Genomic DNA, 20,030 nt, shown 5'->3' on the forward strand with positions numbered 1-20,030 from the left:
CCCATTGACCAGTGGGAAACAGTTTGCCTCTGTCACTAGGTACTTCAGAACTTTATTACACAATCTTATGAAGCAAATTATTTTATTTTTGTCACCAGAATCCTGTGAGTTAAGATACATTTTTAAGCCTAATATAGTGATGGGTGGAGGGAAGTGCTGCTATTTAAATCTGAACCCACAAATTTGTTTCTCTCCCTCAAAAACAGCCATTAATAAAATAATATTAAAAAAAATTTCTTGAGAGAGGTCTTAGAAATGTAATTAAGTGATGATTTTCAACATTTAAGAGAGCTACTTTTAATTTTTCTTTTTTTTTTTTCGTATCCTCTGATTAACCCACCTGGTTGCTAAATGGGGACTTTTTCAATGAAATAGATTTAAGTATTACAGAGTAGCTTCTCAAAGGAAGAGAAGGTGTTAATTTTTGAAGGTTTTTTGGGGATGGGACTCCTAAGGGGAAAAACAGTGGTGTTCACCCACAATGGTTCCTAGGAGGTGCTCAATAAATTTATTCACAGTTGCAGATTACTTCAAGACTCTGACAATTCTTTTCTTCAAATTAAGGCCTAAGTAGGTAAAAATTCCTAACTGATTTTCGTTTCTTTTTTCTTTTTTTTTTTAATTTCTGATTTTTTAATACCATATTAGGGTGCTGGGACCAAGGATCACCAGCTGCCCAAGGAACAAAAATGATGCTTCTGAAATCTCTTGATGTCGATTCCGCACGTAGAGCAATAGAGATGCCCTACGTGTGCCACTTCATGACAGAAGCGCTTTTTTCCTAACTGATTTTCAAATGGTGTTACAGCATAGTCATGGCTTATTTTTACAGTAGTTAAAATTATGTAATTATTATTCATTATTATTATTGTATACATTATTATTTTATAGGATAATTTAGTCACTTATTTATTGTAGCCTATAAAATAACATTCTTTTTTTTTTAATCAGGGTATTAAGATTGAATGATTTCCATTAAAATATCTTAATAGTCATCCTCAGCTTTTCATTAACTTTAATCAGTTCAGAACTATAAGAATCAGTTAACCCTATTTGCTGTGGATCTTATCAATACCGTATTTGTGGCAGCATTGGCTCTGAGATTTCATAAATGTGTGGTGCAGAGAACTAGGATGGTCAAATTTCAAGGCCTTTTTCAGCTTTGGCCATTAGAAATACACTCAGGAGAAAACTATGAAATGGCTGCAGTTTCTCTTTGATATTCCCAAATCTGTACATTCTCAGTTGTTATCCTTCCCCAGTTTCATTTACGGCAATTTCACTTTTCTTGGAAAGATCCTCAGAAAAGGCTCTGATAGACTCAGGCCCCACTGAGATGTTAATGATTACCAGACTTCTGAAAATTAGCATTTTGACCCCCAACTTGGTTCCAAAGGAGTCATAGCTATGTATGGTATTTCTAGCGACTGCAGCTCAGGAAGCATGGTGGGCAGCCCAAGAAGCATTCTTGGAACTCCTGAAATCCTTCCCTTCTGTGCTTATGACCTTGCTGAAGTTTTAACCTACATTCCAAAATTTCTCTATTAAAAGAGTAAATATGGCCAAATAGGTCTTTTGAAAATAAAGTAGGGCTGTTCTCTGAATTAGATACATTTATTGTGGTCAATTGAAACAATTGCTTAATGATTAGGGATGTGAAGACAGATCAATTAAAAAAATAAGAATAGAATAGGTATGGGGGTGCAGTCTCTTTCATTGTGCACTCCCTTTCCTAGCATGCTGCTGCCATTCATATTCTAAGTGTAGCAGGTTCTTAATTTTTCCTGTAGATCCATCTGAAAAGTTACTTCCTCTCTGAAACTTGTTCTAGGACTGGTCGTGTTCTTTACTGACTCCACCTCTGTGCTTTCCTGAACTTTGAGAGAGCATTTAGTAGAATGAATTTCTCCCTCAACAACTGTGTGTCCCCCCTAGTAGAGTCTTCTAGGCCCAGATTTGTCTTTTTATCTTTATTCCCTGTGCCAAGTGACTGGCTGGCTGAATGAATAATACTAAATGATTAGGGATGATAGCCAGATGCAATTTAAATCAGGAGAATTATTTTAATGTTTGAATCTTGCAACAAAGCAATGGTTAGTGTTCTTTGGATCAGTAGCTAAATTCTGCTAATGAAACTTCTGTTGTTCCTGGGTATTGGCCATTTCATGTGTTCTTACACAAATACACACATTTCATGGAGACATTTCTTAGAATCATCTTCTTTTTTTTTTTTTTTTTTTACCGTGGTCTGTGACTTTAAAGAGTGTGAGATTTCTAGATGTTGTTTTTAAAACAACCAGACAGTGCCAGTGTGCTGCTACTGCTTAGCAATTACTCAGATAATTTAAAGGTTAAAAAAAAAATCCCTATTCAGAGAATGATTAGTTTACCTTGTGTTAACTGTTCACTTGGGATTGCTTTCCTTTAATTTGCCATTTCACATTTGCGTCTCATTCCTTACGATATAATTTAATCACTGCCCACTCTAGCCGAGAGCCTTCTCTTGTTTATCCCAGTGCCTGTTTGACATCTCCACGTGACTGTCTGATAGGCATCTTGACCTGGACATGCCCAAAACCAAATTCCAGGTTGTGCTCATTTCTCCTATAAATCTACATTCCTATCTCAGTATCCTCCACTCCAAACTCCATCTTTCCAGTTGTTCAGATAAAAACAAACAAAATCCCCAACAAACAAGCATGCAAGCAAACCAGAACAAAAATAAAACATTTTCAGTCATCTTGACGCTTTCTCTCAAACTCCATGTCCAATCCACAAGGAAATTATAGATCCATAATCTTCCCACGGTTCATCACTACCTCCACTCTCATCTTGCTCCTTACTGTGATGGTCATCTCCAAAGTCTTCCTGCTTCTGCTGTTGGCTCCTACAGCCTGTACTGACGCCAGAGTGAACCTTTCAAAACCTAATCCTGATCACTTATTTTACCTATTGAAAACTCTCTAGTGGCATCACTGAAATGTCATCAACATTATTAATTATAATTGTTGCTAATTTGTGTTGATCACCTGCCTCTTATTGTCATTCCTGTTATACACATGAGGAAATTTCTTTACAGAGAGATTAAATAACTTTCTGAAGATCGCTCAGATAGTGAGGTGGCAGAACTATGCTTTGCTTTTAAGAAGTCAGATTCCAGAGCATGGTCACTAAATCAGCTCAATTTTCTTTGTAAGTGTTTAACCGTGTAATATGACATATTGTTATGAACAAGATCTGTATGATAATACATTTTTATCAATGAAAGACAAAAACAGCATGTAATATATTTTGAAGGATAGGAGCTCTGGTAGCATAGTGCCTAAGGCACTTGAGTGCTCACCAGAAGGCTGGCGGTTCAAACCCACCAACCACTCCTCGGAAGGAAGGTTGGGCAATCCTACTTCCGTAGTGATACTGCCTCGGAAACCCAAGGAGGGGTCGCTATGAGTCGGGGCCGACTCGACAGCAAACAACAACAACTACAACATTATGTAATGACATTTCTTAGCATCCTGCTCATGTGAGAAGTAGTTAGCACATTGAGTAAACGCCTAATATTTCCCTTCACACTGGCCCCAGTAGTGTTTTAGTCTTACTGGAGCTACCACTGCTAAGTTTTAATGTTTATCTTGCATTTCAGTTCTCATTGAAACTCTGCTATCAATGTCTTATTTTGACTTTTTCACTGTCATTGTGTATTTTTAATCATTGTTCATTTTGGTGATAAGTGAGCATGTGATAAGTGTTGTTTCCAGAAAATTGCATTTATAAATTTTTTTCTTCATGAAAACTCACAGGAACTAAAAAGACTGAAATCATAGAAAAATAAGAGCTCTAGTAAAAAGCGAAGTATTAATGTATTTTATCAGACTAAGAATGGTAACTAAAGCCAAAATCATAATAATCTAAACTGTTGTTGTTGTTAGGTGCCACTGAGTCAGATCTGACTCATAGTGACTCTGTGTACAACAGAATGAAACACTGGTCCTTTGACATTCTCACAATCATTGCTATGCATGAGCCCATTATTGCAGCCACTGTGTCAATCCATCTCATTGAGGGTCTTCCTCTTTTTTGCTGACCCTATACTTCACCAAGCATGTTATACTTCTCCACGGACTGCTCCCTCCTGATAACACAATCAAAGTATAAGAGGCAAAGTTTGGCCATTTTCACTTCTAAGGAGCATTTTGGCTGTACTTCTTCCAAGACAGATTTGTTCGTTCTTTTGCAATATATTGAATATATTCAATATTCTTTGCTAAAACTATAATTCAAAGACATCAACTCTTCTTCGATCTTCCTTATTTGTTTGTCCAGCTTTCACATGCATATGAGGTGATTGAAAATATCATGGCTTGGGTAAGGCACACCTTAGTCTTCAAAGTGACATTTTTGCACTTTAGCACTTTACAGAGGTCTTTTGCAGATTTGCTCAGTGCTGTATGTCATTTCATTTCTTCACTGCTGATTCCATGGAAGTTGATTGTGCATCTAAGTAAAATGAAATCCTTAACAACTTCAATCTTTTCTCCATTAATCATGATGTTGCTTATTGGTCCAGTTATGAGGAATTTTATTTTCTTTCTGTTTAGGTGTAATCCATACTGAAGACTGTAGTCTTTGATCTTCAGTAATTCATGTCATCTTCACTTTCAGCAAGCAAGGTTATGTAATCTGCATATTTCAGGTTGTTAATGAGTCTTCCTCCAATCCTGATGCCACATTTTTCATATAGTCCATCTTCTTGGATCATTTGCTCAACATAAAGATTGAATAAGTATGGTGAAAGGTTACAACCCTGATGCACCTCTTTCCTGATTTTAAACCATGTGGTATCCCCTTGTTCTGTTTGGACAACAGCCTCTTTATCTACATACAGCTTCCCCATGAGGGAAGTTAAGCATTCTGAAAGTCCCAGTTCAATGCCTTTGCATAGTTAATGAAACACAGGTAAGCATCTTTCTAGTATTCTCTGCTTTCAGCCAAGATCCACCTGAAGCCTGTCCACCATGGATGACCCTGCTGGTATTTGAAATACCAGGGGCATAGTTTCTAAATCATAGCAACATGCAAGCCATCACAGTATGACAAACTTACAGACAAGTGGTGGGTAATCTAAATATTAATATATATTGTTAAAATGTGTATAGATGGCCCATTTTTTAGTAAGTTGCAAAACTTTTTATCTCACATTTGAATTATTTTATGAAATTTCCTACTGCCATGGAGTTGATTCCAACTCATCGTGACTCTGTAGGACAGAGTTGAACTGCCCCATAGGGTTTCCAAGGCTGTACAACTTTCTGGAATCAGACAACCTCATCTTTCTCCTGGTGAAGGCTGGTTGCTTCAAACTGCTGACCTTTTGGTTAGCAGCCAAATACTTAAACCACTGCACCATGAAAGCTTCTCTTATGATATTTAGGCAAGTATAAATTTCATCCACTAAAGAAATTGAGTGCTAACTGAAAGATCGGTAGTTTGGCACACCCATGTTCATTGTGGCACTGTTCACAATAGGAAAGAGGTTGAAACAATATAGTTGCCCATCAATAGACGAATAGATAAGCGAACTATGGTATATATACACAATGGAATACTGTGCAATATTAAAGAATAATGAAGAATCCGTGGAACATCTCATAATGTAGATGAACATTATGCTGCGTAAAATAAGGCAATCACAGAAGGACAGATGTTGTATGAGTCCGTTATTATAAAAAGTCAAGGAAAAGTTTACACATAGAAAGAAACATTCTTTGATGGTTACCAGGAATGAGAGGAGAGGAGAAGGAAAATTGCTAGATAGGTAAGAGACATGTATTGATTTGGTGAAGGGAAAGGCAATATACCAAAAGCCGTTGAGCAACACACTATCACTAAGGAAAAGGAAGACACAGAGAGGTGCACAAAAGGTGCAGATAACAAAGGCAAATATATTACACACAAAATACAATCAGTAATAACAAACATTTATCTACGGATGGATCCATAAGTAAACAAGAAAAAGGATTAGGTATGGGTAAGCAAATGGGAATATATCTATAACCATATATGCAGATTTGACAGATGTTATTTCTACATATGTATTTGTATGTGCTATAAAAATGTCTCTATATATAATAGAGCAAAAGGGGAATCCTAGCCACAATGGAAGACTTTGAGGGAGTGAGTCACTGGGCCTGCAGGCTTGGCACCATGGTCATGGGGGACATCAAGTTTAATTGACATAACATAGTACACAGAAACATTTTTCTACAGCCTACTTTAAGGAGCTCTGGTAGCATAGTGCCGAAGGCACTTGACTGCTAACTAGGAGGCTGGCGGTTCAAACCCACCAGCCACTCGTCGGAAGGAAGGTTGGGCAATCTACTTCCATAGTGATACTGCCTCAGAAACCCAAGAAGGAGTCGCTATGAGTCAAGTCCAACTTGACAGCACATAACAACATAACAACAACAACTTTAGTGAGTAGTGACTGGGGTCTTAAAAGCTTGCAAGTGGCCATTGAAGATGCAGCAATTGATCTCTCTTCATCCAGAGCAAAGAAAAATGAAGAAAATCAAAGACACGTAGGAGCGATTAGTCCAGGGGACTAGTGGACCATGGGAACCTCAGCCTACATGACCCTGAGACCAGAAGAACTAGATAGTGCCTGGCTACCACTGCCAACTACTTGGAAAAGGGATCAAAATTGGAGATCCTGGATATAGTGGGAGAAAAATCTGGAATAAAAACTCAAAATCATAATAAAAAAGACTGGGCTTACTGATCTGAGACTGCTGAACCTCTAAGACTATGGCCCTTTGTCACCCTTCAGACCTGGAATTTGAACTCACTCTCATGCCTCAACTTTCTACCAAACAATGGACAGACCTACAAGGTGAGCAATTAATTACATAAGGAGGTACGTGCTCGTTAGAACAATCAACCATAATGGGTCAAAACCACAGCATTTGTGCAGGGATAAAGCTCCAAAGGCAAGAATGCATAAAAAAGGACACAGGGAAAAGGTAACCACAGTAACCACATGGTTGTTAATTGTCGTTGTTGTTAGGTGTCGTGAAGTGTGTTTTGACGCATAGCACCCCTCCTTGGGTTTCTTTAAAACGGAATGAAACACTGCCCGGTTGTGCGCCATCATCACAGTCCTTGCTATACCTGAGCCCATCGTTGCAGTCACTGTTGTCAGTCCATGTCGTTGAGGGTCTTCCCCTTTTTTGCTGACCCTCCACTTTACCAAGTATGATATCCTTTTTCAGGGAATGGTCCCTTCTGACAACATGACCAGAGTAAAAAAAAACCAAACCAAACTCACTGCCATCAAATCAGATCCGAATCATAGCCACCCTCCTTGGGTTTCCGAGGCAGTATCTCTACAGAGTAGATTGCCCAACCTTCCTTCCAAATAACCAAAGTTGTTGTTGTTGTTATGTGGCATTGAGTCAGATCTGACTCAAAGTAGGTGAGGTGAAATCTGACTGTTCGTGCTTCTAAGGAGCATTCTGGCTGTACTTATTCCAGGACAGATTTGTTCATTCTTCTCGTAGTCCATTGTACTTTCAGTACAACTCAACTCAAAAGCACCACAACTCAAAAGCATCAATTCTTCTGTGGTTTTCCTTATTGTCCAGCTTTTGTGTGCATATGAGGCTACTGAGAATATCATGTCTTGGTTTTGGTGCACCTTAGTCTTCAAAAAGATATCGTTGTTCTTCAGGACTTCAAAGAGGTCTTTAAAGAAGTCAACCACATGGAGGAAGTGGAAAGAGAGATGTTACACTGTGGGGATTGCAGTCAATGTCACAAAACAAAATGTGTATAAACTGTAGAAAGGAAAACAAATTTGCCTTGTAAACTTTCACCCAAGTCACAATAAAAAGTTAAGAAAAAAAATAAATGAAAAGGTTGGTAGTTCAAACCCAGCTGCTATTTTGTGGGAGGAAGATGTGGCAGTCTGCTTCCCTACACCTTACAGGGCGGTTCTGCTTTAGCCCAGAGAGGTGCTATGGACTGGAATGTACTTGACAACAATGAGTTGGTTGGTTGGTTTGACTTAGTCTAATGTATTTCTTCTTTTCCTGTATTTTTTTTTCTTAGCCCTAATGTATTTCTTCTTTTCCTATATATATATTTTTTAAGATATCCACACCTAATAACCGTCCAAAGAAAGCTCATTAAATGTAGTGAGACTTAACTCTTTTGCCAAGAGCTAAGCTACTAATATATTCTTTAATCCTGACATTTTTTTAAAGAAATATAAAATTCTACAGAATCTATTATTTCTATTTAAATTGAACTAATCATACACTGTGAATTTACTAAATGGGGTTGTTGTTTTTGTTGTTAGGTGCCGTCAAGTCAGACCTGACTCATAGCGACCCGTCCTTGGGTTCTGGGGGCAGTGTCACTACGGAAGTAGATTGCCCCATCTTCCTTCTGAGGAGTGGCTGGTGGGTTTGAACTGCCAACCTTCTGGTTAGTGGTCAAGTGCCTTGGGCACTAATGGGGGACAATATAAAAATGACATGATTTTACATACTAATATAAAACTAGGTTAGTTTATCTTTTTTCTTACCATGCAAGCATATCAACATTTTTTTTAGCATGTTCACTATTGAAGAATTATGTTATCAAAGTAATAAAAAGTAGATGACTGCTTCAAGGTAGTATTCTTAAATTGAGAATTACTCCTGCAAAAATACAAGTTACCTCACCATCCATAATATTATCAAATTACTTTAACATAGTTAAAAGCACAGAGATGATTTTTTTTTTTCCATAGGAGCCAGTTTCTTTACATATGTTTTCCATTTATTTGGCTTCTTTTTTTTTGCATTAACTTAAGCTTGGAGACGTTTTTAACATTGTTCTGTGTTTTCAATGACACGTACACCAGTGTGGCTCAATAGAGTATAGTGATTAGATGTGTTTTAGAGACATAGAGACTTGGGGCTAAAGGCTGGAACTGGGGACCCTGGGTGTTGCTAATGGTTAAGTGCTTAACTCCTAGCTGAAAGGTTGGTGGGTGAAACACACCCAGAGATACTTTGGAAGAAAGGCCTGACAGTCTCCTTTCAAAAGGTTGTGGGCTTCAGAATCCTACTGAGTGCAGTTTTCAGTTCTGCTTTGAAACATACCCGATGAGCACAAGTTAGAATTGATTCCATGGCAGCTGTCTTGCTATTTCAGTATTTAAGTAGTATTGTTGACTTTGACACTTGGTTAGGTTATTGACCTCTCTACACTTGCTTCTCACGGGTTCATACATGTAAAATATTTAGCATACTCCCTGGCACATCATCAGCAATTTTTCTGGATTTCTAGGGTATGATCATGAGCTGAAATAAGCTCCTTGAGATGAAGCACTGGACTGTTTCCAGTGTATGTATTGTTCTCGTCTTCATAGCACCTAAAATCGTAGAGAGGCCATGAACACGTGATAGAAGTGATACCAAACTTGTAATTTCCCACACATTTGATATTTATTCATTCAGTTTTTCGTTTTTTCCTTCCCTCTCTTAAATCTCTATTTGGCATAATCGTTCTTCCTATTTCTCTCTTCTTCTGATGCATAATTGTTCACCTGTTTGGAAAGCAATATTCATAATTATTTCTTTTCCTTTCTGTACATTTATATCCTGAAACTTACTATTTGATGCAGATGAGAATAACAAATTACATTACCATCCAGGCACATTTACTTTATTCAAAACTACTGTTTAATATTATTTTCTTTTCATGATTTAAAGTAATAGGCATGAAAAATAAATACTTATATTCTAGGGATAAAAGGAAAAGTAAATAAAATATTGTACTTTCCATATATAGTATATATATATATATATATAGTACTGCATCTGTATTAGTATCTATTTTATTTTTATTTTTTTTTATTTTTTGAGCTCTGGTAGCATAGTGGCTAAGGCACTTGACTGCTAACCAGAAGGCTAGTGGTTCAAACTGGGCAATCTACTTCCGTAGTGATACTGCCTCGGAAACCCAAGGAGGGTCACTATGAGTCAGATCCAACTCGACAGCACATAACAACAACAACAACAATCTATATAGTACTGCATCTGTAATTAGTATCTGTTTTATTTTTAGTTACACAGAAGATTAGTGGTGATGTGATGACATAAATAACTTTTGTCTGGAATAAAGACTGCATTTTTATTTATTGACAAGCAGTTGTAGAACAGTTACTAGACAGATGACATTACACTATGTCCATGAGAGACAATAAAAAATTAAAAATTAAATAATGTACATAAATAATCTAACTGAAGTAAGTAAGTGATCAAAAGCTCCTGTTATCTCTTAGAAAAAAACAATTTTTATATACTCAGAAGCATATTTTCCTTTCACCTTTAGAAAGGGCTCATGAAGTCATTCAACAACTATGACATTTTAAGCAGCTTAAAAACTGACTCATTCTTTATCTTTTCAGATTGATTTTTATAAATAATTTTTTTGTGGTCATTTTTTTTATTTTATTTTAACTACCTTAATATGTTGGTATAGGAGAAAAATGAAGAAGGCTGGTTTGCATAGCTAAAACCTATAATGTGATCTAGAATAATTGCCAAACTTTATCTGGACGTACAAAGGAATAAAGAGTAGTATCGGTGAGTTTTGTGTTGCTCTTTAAAAACCTTCCAAGATGAAATATTTTAAAGGTCTTCCGGAAAATCCATGCATGGTATAATAATAGCTACCTGATCATTAAAATAGCTGTGTGTCCAAAGGAGACTAAAGCTTCATTTCATTAAGATTTTGCTAAGGATGTGAAACATCACATCTGCAATTATAATCATACTTGGTATTTAGTATAATTCACCTCTTGGTGGATATCTATTAGGGTCAGTAGTTTCAAAATCCTTTTTATCTTCTGCGTATGAATGAGGAGACTGAGCCATGCTGAGGCCTATCTTTCCAAGCCCTCTCCCATTCCCTCTACCCTTGCAGCCATAGCTTCCATTCTCACTTGTGGCTTTCCTCCTATCAGTAGTGGTTGCTCCAAGATGGCTGACAGTTCATACCCACCAGCCACTCCTTGGAAGGAAGATGGGGCAATCTACTTCCATAGTGATACCACCTTGGAAACACAAGGAGGGGTCGCTATGAGTTGGATCTGACTCCATGGCAGTGAGTTTGTTTTTTTGTGGATGTTATATGGGAATTACTACACAGGGGAGTGTGGACAGCCTTGAGTGTGGCAAGCCTGTAACACCTTCAGACACAGAGAACATTGCTAACTCTAGTTCCGGACCCACATGTCCCAACCATTTCCCTTCAGCATTGGTCTGGCCTCCTCTGGAAGTATTCTACAATCAGGAAATTGGAGGACCAACAATATTGACAAAAAAGGATGTAATTCCTCTACGTAATCTCATACCTTATCCAGAATCCACCTTTTGGATACCTCTCCTATGTTTTTATAAGAACTAAGAGCTATCTTATCTGTCCTGAAAAAAGTGCAGCTAGAGTGCTCCTTGGAAGTGAGAGTGGCCAGACTTCGTCTTATCTGCTTTGGTCATGCTGTCAGAAGGAACCATTCTCTGGAGAAGAATATCATGCTTGGTAAAGTGGAGGGTCAACGAAAAAGGTGAAGGCCCCTAATGAGATGGATTGACACAGTGGCTGCAACGATGGGCTCACACAGTGGCTGGAATGATGGGCTCCTGTATAGCAAGGATCATGAGGTTGGCACAGGACCAGGCAGTGTTTTGTTCTATTGTAGATAGGGTCACTATGGGTCAGAGACAACTCCACGGCATCTAACCACAACAACAAGAGCTATCTCATTGGAAGTCTGCATTGTTATTTTCATCAGACCCTAGAAGGGAGCTCTGGTGATGTAGTGCCTAAGGCATTTGACTGCTAACCAGAAGGCTAGTGGTTCAAACCCACCAGCCACTCCTCAGAAAGAAGATTGGGCAATCTACTTCTGTAGAGATACTGCCTCAGAAACTCAAGTAGTAGGGGTTGCTATGAATTAGATTCGACTTGATGGAAGTGAGTTTTTTTTTTTTTTTTTTTTTTTGGTCCTAGAAGTAGAAAGAGAAGAAAGCCTCAAGGGTTGTTACCATCCTTAACTAATCTAGTAAGAAAAAGCCCTAAGGAATTATCTCCATGGATTTTAGGGAGCAGTGATGCTTACTTTTAAGAAAGTAGTGGTTTTTGAAGGTGTAGTGTGAGGCCCAGAAGCACATGACAAATAATTTAAAACTGCGCTCATCTTTCATTGTATGTGGTTGCCATTAGACAACCAAACGTAGCTTGTTATTATACATCACTCTAGAATTCATGGAAGAACACTTCTGAGCTGGGAAAAAATGAGAAAACGTTTGCGTTTTCCATGGGCATATAGAGGCAAATTTATCACTAAGCTAATGAACCTAAGTTTCATAGTTTCTTACTTACATCACCTCTACCAAGACCCTGAACTTAATTTCCTTATTTTATATTTGTAATACTGCATTTTTTTTTTTTCAAAGAGGAATCTACCTTTTTATCTATGGTTCTGTGATAAATTCTATCTAGTTTTAATGTAAATTTAGTGCAATGTGAAGGAGCTCTAGGAAGTAAACTATGATATGCTGAATGGTATAACTTTATCTACAACATTCATAATTATTGTAGTGAAATTTAGTGAAGTTTAGGATTGTATAAACCGACCAACGTTGCCTCAGAGACATTTATTAGTAGACGGAACCTCTGACTCCCTTCTCTAGTATCTTTGGGCTCCTACAATGTTAATTAAAACTAAAATTAGGGTATCAAGGAATTACTACTCTAAAAATATACCCTGTTACCTTAAACCAAAGCAAGATTGTGCAATATACTTCCGTAGTGAGTGATATCACCTCGGAAACCCAAGGAGGGATTGCTATGAGTTGGATCCAACTCGACGGCATTGAGTTTTGAGTTACCTTAAACACTGCCTGACATTAAGTTCTTAGGATGTTATACTTCCCTAAAATCAAGTGGAAGTTTTTAAAGTATTATTCATATTTTGATGATAAGTATAGGATCTAAGAGAAGAATAAATCTCAAATTGGCATATCATATCAAAAAGATCCCAGGTACAAGTTCACAGATGAGGAAGTTAAGGTTTAGAGAAGCACAATGCTTTTAAAATGCATACTTCAGTTTTAAAATAAAACTTTCTTTGAAGGACATGGCTTTTTCAAATGTTATTAGGTGAAATATGCAAATGTATTCTATAAAAATGCAGCTCATGTTAATGAAATACAGTTTTAGTAAGTATTATTTAAAAAGCTCTATGAGAAAGGCAGGGAGAATAAACTAAACTCATGAAATGTCAGGTTGAGAAAACAATATGATCACATACTTGATTCAAGGCCATGACTCAAAGGAACTTCATTAGAATAATGTGAACTAAATAAATTAAAAGATATATGGTTTATTATTTAAAACTGTTGCTGTCCCTATTAAATTTATTTTTCAATAACCTCATAAATCTCCCCTGCTAAATTTCTAAAAACATGAAATGGTTAGCTATGTAGGTATTTTGTCAGATAGTCAAGCAGACTATGGTTTACTATGTGCTAATTTATTTTAGGATAACAGTATTGGTTTTAGAATAAAACAGCCTTTTCACGTATACAATCAAGTCCTGCTTATAAACATAAATGTTCCCTTTTTCATAAGACAGTATTTTGTATAAGAATTTAAATTTCAAAACTGTGTATTTGGGAACAAAAATCAATGTAGTGTGGTGGTTGAAAATTAGCAGAATCTAAAACTCTATTGTCATCATTTAGATCTACCCAAGAATTGCCATGAAATTCTGGAAAGAGATTCAGTAACAACCTTATAAACCTTTACTTAGCTCTGTGCGGATTATTCACATTGTAGATTGACCACTATATGAGAAATAACTTTCAGAATCAGGACTCTTAGGAGAATGTTAAAAACAGGGTAACTCTGCCCAAAGCAATCAAGTTACTTCCTTCCTTTCCATGTAACTGTACATTAATGGATAGTCTACCTTTCCAAATTCCTCCTTGTTTACTCTTATTGACATAAATTATCAAGGGCTGCCTGTTGAGGGTGGTTACAGTATTATGTAACCCATACCCTGTTGCCCTTGAGGTAATATAACGCTGGGAGGCCACACAACTGGCATATTCCCGGGAGGCTATTTCTTAACCTCACTGAAATCGCCTTCACAATTACTAAATGGACTACATAAAAATTTCAGTCATCATTTTACTTCTGGTCACAAGGCTGTCACCTACCTTCCAAATGACTTCATATTTTCATAATTAAAGTGAAAGGAAACAATTCTAAATGAGGAGTTTCACAAAGAGCCTCAGTGTTAGGAATAGGATAGGAATAATTTTATATCTTCTCCATTTTATCCATGAGAGTAGAAGACTTGAATCTTCAAGGATTTGATGAGGTATTTCTACACTTTAAAAAATAAAATGTCATTCATTCATTTATTAGAAGTAACAATAAAGGAAATATTTAGAGGCATCTTAATTTTAAAAAGGCTTTTAATATCATTATAAACAATTCAGACTATGAACTTGTGAAGTATTTATTTTAGAAGTCTATGAAAAGAAGATAACAAATGAAATAAATTTACATATTGATTTGTGGAGATACTATGAACTCATTAGTATCAAAGTCACACAACCATTTTAGAATGAAAAAGAATTTATTTTTTTCACCAAATTTAATAGACTGCTAAGTGATATACCACTATTTTGAACTGATTTAAGTCTGTAAGTTTGAATCTCATCTGTGCCTTAGGAAATGTCGTCTGCTTCCTGTATATAAGCAGAAGCCTTGGGGAATGGTCTCTAGCTTATGGCACGCTTGGACCCTGCATATAGGCATGTCATTGTTCAGCAGCCTGCCATGCTCTGCCGACCTTGGGACTTACAATGGACTTAAATTAACGGACTGCAGTGTGGTTTGGTAACATTGGGACCGTGCCATTTTATTTGTCGACCTTGGGCTTGTTAGCCTCAGCAGTCAGTAGCTGCCTGGGTGAAGAGATGCCTCTAGCTTCAATGGGCCAGGAGCAAGAGGCAGAGCTGAAGCTCAACGTCGAGGGGCTTTCACACAGCCTCTAGAGCCTGCCACTTTGAACTTGGACTTAAAGCCTCCAAACTATGAGAGAATAATTCCTGTTTCTTTAAGCCATCCCACTTGCGGTATATTCTTGTCAGAGCAGCACTAGGTAACCAGAACACTTGGTAAAGTGGAGGGGAAAGGGGAAAACGGGGAAAGCGGAAAGGCCTCAACAACATGGATTGACACAGTGGCTCCAACAATGGGCTCAGGTATAGCAGGGATTGTGAGGCTGGCACAGGACCAGGTAGTGTTTTGTTCTGTTGTACGTAAGAGTCACGATGAGTTGGAGCCAATTCGACGGTACCTAACAACAACAGCAACAAATGTACTGGGCATGGAGAGGATATGACGAAGATAACATCCTCAGACAATTTACAGTTTGGTGATAGACATAAAGTAAATTAAGCTAGCCATATGAGCTTTAAAACCTGGCACAAAAGAGGTAGAGATGACTTTCTGTTGAGGCTGTATATGTGTGTGTACATTTAGAAAAGAATTTTGTAGGTGTGGCATGAGATAGAATTTGAAGAGTAAATAGAATTTTAACAGAAAACAGACAAGAAACATTCCAGAGAGAGCAGCATGAAGGCAAGGCAAGACGGTGAGAAATTGGAGGTATTTGAGGAATAATATGTGGCTTAATTTGCCAAAATGTAGAATGTTACCTGTGATAATATTCCAGGTTACTGACTTAACCTTGTGAAAGTCCAATGAGTCACTTGCTCAGGAAGAGAGGAGTAGGGCTCCTTTAGGTGCTGATCAGTTTCATAGGGAATCTACAGTGAAGGTGTGCTAGGCTGTGTTGAGGGCTGAGATGTGTTTATTGCCAGAATAGCTAGAAGGGTTTTCAGCTATGTTACCGGTGTTTGGATAAAGTCTCATAACTTGGAATGCTCAGTTCTGTCAATGATCTCCAAACCCTATACCTTTGCATTCCTTATTTGAGTTTTGTTTTCTAAAGAGACAAGATAATGACCAAACAAAACTCATTGCCGTCAAGTCGGGTCCAACTCATAGCAACCCCTCTCTGGGTTTCCGAGGCGGTATCACTACGGAAGTTGATTGCCCAACCTTCCTTCAGAGGAGTGGCTGGTGGGTTTGAACTGCCAGGCTTCTGGTTAGCAGCCTTAGGCACTACACCACCAGAGCTCCCAAGATAATGACAATAAACGTATTTTTAGTCATCACTTTAAAATTGTGTTGCCTCTTGAGTTTATATTTCCTGATATTATTTATTCAAGAAATAGCATCAATTTTATTCAGTGTAGTAATTTTACCCTTACACATTCTAAAGTATATTAGGATTATCAAAAAAGTAACCATGACAACAGGCTTCTTTTCAACAATGGCAGCTCATGTGGGACTTGCAGTGTCTTGGCAGGAAATCATATTTTTTAAACACTGCTAAACATATCTGTTTCTGGTAATACTGACTGTATCTATCTATCTATATATATATATCTTGTACCAAAAAATGTATAAATGTATGTGTATTTGTGTGTGTGTGTGTGTGTGTGTGTATATATAAATTATATATTCTAACAGAAGAAACAGAAAAAAGATGCACAAAGATTGTACTTAGACAATGGCATGAACAGGCAGCACAGTATTTTTAGAAAAAAAGTTTGAGTCAGAAGTCGCAGGTTCTAGTTTAGCCCTTAGCACTGTCTGGCTAGATGTGCTGGGGAAGTGACAACCTTCTGGGGTTCAGTACTTTTATCTGAGGAAAATGAGAGCCATATTCCCTGCCCTGCCTTTCTGAGTTGTCCTTGTAATCAGAGGACATCATGCCTAAGGAAGGATTTGTAAAGTATTACCTTTTTTTTCACTCATTGTTTAATTACTATAACAATGATTACTTTATAATATTTCTCACTTTCAAACTTCATAACTAAAAGTAATAGTAAAAGCCTAGGGCTATCAGTGTTACAGTAAAAACTGATAGGAGTGGGGAAAAGCACTTGTGAAAAGTTAAATGATTTGTAGAGATTATGCGTGAGGATGAGAAGACTGGCAGGTTATCCAATATTTGTCTTCAAGTACATGAAAACCATTCCAGAAAGTTAAAATGATGGGCAGACTGAGAAAGTTCAGCATGTGTTATTTAGGCTAATTAAATAAAATAACTTTCCAATACTGAGAGTGGAATTGGCTTCTAGGGAGGTTGTGGAATTTCTGTCTGTGACAGCCGTCCCATTGGTTGGGAAGATTTACCTCCAGCCTTGCTTGGAGGTAGGGGTCTGGTCTCCAGAGACGTAGTGCTTTGTGTTCCCTATGAATCCAGGGTGTTATGATAGTGGGTGAAGGAACTTTTAATTTTTCTGCTAATGATTATTTACAAACATAGAAAGAAACAAGCCACACAGAGAACAAAATTCATCAAGTGTATCTTCCTCCTTGAAAAAGAAAATGTATTTTTAATTTTAAAATATTGGAAACAAAAATTTTCATTTAATGAATATAGTAAATAGTGAGGAGCTCTGGTGGCATAGTGGTTAAAGCATTCAGCTTCTAACCAAAAGAAAAGGTCTGTGGTTCAAACCCACCAGCTGGAGAAAAATGAAGCAGTGTGCTTCTGTAAAGATTTACAGCTTTGAAAATCCTATAGGACAGTTCTTTTTTTTTTTTGAGGAGAAATTACATCTCACTTTCCCCAAATTTTGTTAATAATTAGAGTTCAATTTCTTAATTAGCCCTGGTAGCATAGTGCCTAAGGCACTTGACTGCTAACCAGAAAGAAGGCTGGCGTTTCAAGCCCACCAAGGTTGGGCAATCTATTTCCGTAGTGATACTGCCTCGGAAACCCAAGGAAGGGTCGCTATGAGTCAGTCCGACTAGAAGGCACATAATAACAAGAAGATTGGGAAGAGGTGTGACATATTCTCTTTTGATAATCTAAGTAAGTTTTGGGAGCTCTGGTGGCCTAGTGCCTAAGGCATTTGATTGCTAACCAGAAGGCTGGCAGTTCAAACCCATCAACCACTCCTCAGAAGGAAGATTGGCCATCTACTTCCATAGAGATACCACCTCCGAAACCCAAGGAGGGGTCACTATAACAAAACAATTTATTTGCTTTATTGCGTAGTAAATATGCGTATGAGCAAAACTGCATGGATGCCACTAGATCACTTTCTTTCAGTAAGATAATTATTACATAAAGACTGTCTTGTGGAAAGTTCTTTGCTAAATTGCAGTTTAGATTTTTCGTTATATGAGGCACTATATAGTTCAGTCTTTAAAAAATACCGGTAGTTATTTTTGCTTTGCTCAGGTCTTTCTGAGATAAAACCAAAACAAAACAAAATATCATCTTCTCTGCTTCTGTTTCCCAGAAGACATTGCATATTGGTAAGTGGGGATCTCTTGTTTTTTTTTAAATTAAGTGTCCAAAATACTTTTTAGGACACATGAGACACAGTCATGATCTTATTTGTTAAATTATCAACTTAATTATACTTTCTATCCAAGAATTTTCCAAGAACTTATAAAATTGTCATCTGTTATAAATGAGTGTAATTCCCATGGAGAATTACAGAAAGAGGTCTACATTGTATTAATTTATCTTGAGATTGAAGTTATATTTAAATTAAAACACTGTGCTTTTGAATTCTGTTGTGGAAAGCCGATCTTTTTTATGGACCACTGATTTTAGTTTTCTATTCTGGCCCTGATGTCTGCTCCCACTTTGTCTTGAAGTTTTGCTTCTGACACAAATAAACAACAGCCATCTGAGATTAACCATCAGTGGTTAAGACTGAGTGGACAATAGTGAGAAATGCCAGTGAGATAATGACTGTGAACTTTTTTTGGCATACTTCTCATACCAACTTTCTGAAGCTATGTATCACAGTTTTCCACAAAGACTTGTAAGTGAAACTCTGCCTTTATGGAATTCATCATCTCTTATTTTACTACAGATTCTTTTAGACTAGACCTTTGTTCTTATAATATTAATTTTAAAAGGATGATTTTATGCGATAAGAGCAGTGGCTTTGGAAAAATTGATCCATTTTACAATTGGGGTAAGAAATCAGTAGGCATTTTAATCCAGTTTACTAGGACAGTCTTTCCTTTGTATTTAACATATATATCCTATACGAGCCTCTTACTGATTTTTTAAACTGTGCATTGCTCCTAAGATAACTGTTTAAGTAAATTCAGAGCATGGTATGTTTGGAGCTACTGGAGCTACCTTCTGACTATTGAGATAATTTAATGGGAGGTGAGCAACCTGCCTTGATCTACCGTACATCCTATATTGCGCTCCATGAAAATGACTGGTTATTCTCCACTCTTATCTTGGATACAAAAACATCTAGTAGCCTGTGAGCTAGGAATAGAAGTGTGTGGGAATGCCATGCATCCAAAATAGTGGACATTTTCACAAGCTTCCCATGTGGCAGTGGTAGAAAACAAGACTTTGGTAATTAGAAAGGCTTAATTATTTATTCCTTTATATTGCAGTTATAAGGAGCTCTGGTTGTATAGTGGTTAAGGCACTTGGCTGCTAACCAGAAAGTGCTGGTTTGAACCCACCAACTGCTCCATGGAAGAAAGATGAGGTGGGGAAGCCGGCAAGATGGCGGACTAGGCAGAAAGACTGCACAGACCTTCTTCAACAAAGAAAAGGGAAACCAATAACACAGACACAGAAGATAATCCTGGATCCCTGAGCCTTGAAGGGGAGGATATAGAAGTGGACTAAACCCCAACTAGCAGAAGAATTTGCATGAAAATACCAAAAAGGGAGACATACAGAGCTGCGGTCTGGCAGTGATCCTGAACAATCCTGATGGCACAGACAGCTTGGAGATTCCCGAGTGGTGGTAGGACCTAAGAATTAACCTAAAAATCAGCCCTGCTAGCCGGGGACTGCACAGAGGACTGCTCCAGTGGCTGGGGAATAAATG

General features: G+C 37.5%; 1 protein-coding gene and 1 non-coding gene across 2 annotated transcripts in view; one reads left to right on the top strand and one right to left on the bottom strand.

The window, feature by feature from the left end:
* The window catches only part of KCNQ5 (potassium voltage-gated channel subfamily Q member 5), a 728,190-nt gene that overhangs the window by 43,476 nt on the left and 664,684 nt on the right, over positions 1-20,030 (top strand). The window lies entirely within an intron of this gene.
* Positions 646-779, bottom strand: LOC122150400. The gene has a single exon (XR_006163645.1). It is a non-coding gene; the product is annotated as a U11 spliceosomal RNA (small nuclear RNA).

The sequence above is a fragment of the Orycteropus afer genome, unplaced genomic scaffold (assembly GCF_000298275.1).
Source record: "Orycteropus afer afer isolate SDZICR_OR568_19922 unplaced genomic scaffold, OryAfe1.0 scaffold00133, whole genome shotgun sequence".
NCBI classification, from domain to species: domain Eukaryota; kingdom Metazoa; phylum Chordata; class Mammalia; order Tubulidentata; family Orycteropodidae; genus Orycteropus; species Orycteropus afer.